Source organism: Microtus ochrogaster (assembly GCF_000317375.1).
Source record: "Microtus ochrogaster isolate Prairie Vole_2 chromosome 14 unlocalized genomic scaffold, MicOch1.0 chr14_random_1, whole genome shotgun sequence".
In the NCBI taxonomy this organism is placed as follows: Eukaryota; Metazoa; Chordata; class Mammalia; order Rodentia; family Cricetidae; genus Microtus; species Microtus ochrogaster.
The window spans coordinates 28,215,364-28,216,630 of record NW_004949096.1 but is presented as its reverse complement, the minus strand read 5'-3'; positions in this window follow the sequence as shown (position 1 = coordinate 28,216,630).

The window sequence follows — 1,267 nt, the reverse complement described above, 5'->3', positions numbered from 1 at the left end:
AAATATTTAAAAGAGAAAAAAACAAACTAAATAAGATAGAAAATGAAAAAACTATGGATTCCTAACAAGTTAGTTTGTATTTCTTTTCGTTGTTTTTCGAGACAAGGTCTCAAGTGTCCCAGGATGGCCTTTAACTGGCCAGGTATCCAAAGATGACCTTGAACTTCTGGTTCTCCTGCCTCTTCCACTTGAACTTGGCTTGTGTCACCTCTCCTAGTGCTGAAGAGGACTTCGTGTGTGCTAGGCAAGCACTCGCATCAACTGAGCTATTCCCCAGTCTTGTCTTTACCGTTACATCTTTTTTTAAACTTGAAAATCAGTTAGATGGTCATTTTTGTTTTGTTAAAAAGGGTTTGACGTGGAAAACTCTATAGCAATTACTTTTTTATGGTAAAAACTACTAAAACATATAAGAAAAGATTAAAGAGCTCAGAGAGGATATAAGTGGGCACTATAAGGAAGGAAACCCATCCACTGACAACATCCCCAGTTCCACAGTAGACCAGTAGAGATGCTGGTACACCTCCTACCAACGTGTTTTCCTTATGCTTTGGTTAGAGGACAACTTCCAGGAGTGAGTGCTCTCCTCCTACCATGCGGGTCGCAGGAACTGAACCGAGGTCATTAGTCTTGGTAGCCATTGCCTTTGCTCCCTGAGTCATCCGGCTGTCCTTTCTGTGGCCGGTACAGCAGCAAATCTGCAAACAGCGGAATCCTTGGTGTGCTGGTAAATCTTCTGTCTCAGGAGACTACTCCCTAACAAATAAATAAAGGAAGGGAGAACACTAGGCTCAGGCCAGTGTCTAACCCCGTCCAGTCAGCTTTGCTTAGACGTTGGACTCCGGTTCAGTGATAAACTAAGGAGCAGAGTGATAGAGGAAGATCCTGACATTGACCTCTGACCTCTGCACACACCAAAGTAACTAAATAAGCTGTGTACAAAGAACTAGTCCTTGCCTACCATGTGCAAAAAAAAAAAAAAGGTTTTTTTTGTTTTGTTTTGTTTTTTTTTGAGATAGGGTTTCCCAATAGCTATGAAGCCTGTCCTGGAACTCACTCTGTAGATCAGGCTAGTCTTGAACTCACAGAGATCCTCCTGCCTCTGCCTCCGAAGTGCTAGGGTTAAAGGCATGAGCCAGCACTGCCCTGCCAAAAACTAAATTTTGAAAAAAAATCTAATTCAAAGTTGAATTGACGTAAAAACTGGAATATACTATTTGTGGACAAACCCAATTTAGTAGTGGCTTAAATTGGAGAAAAGGGTTTT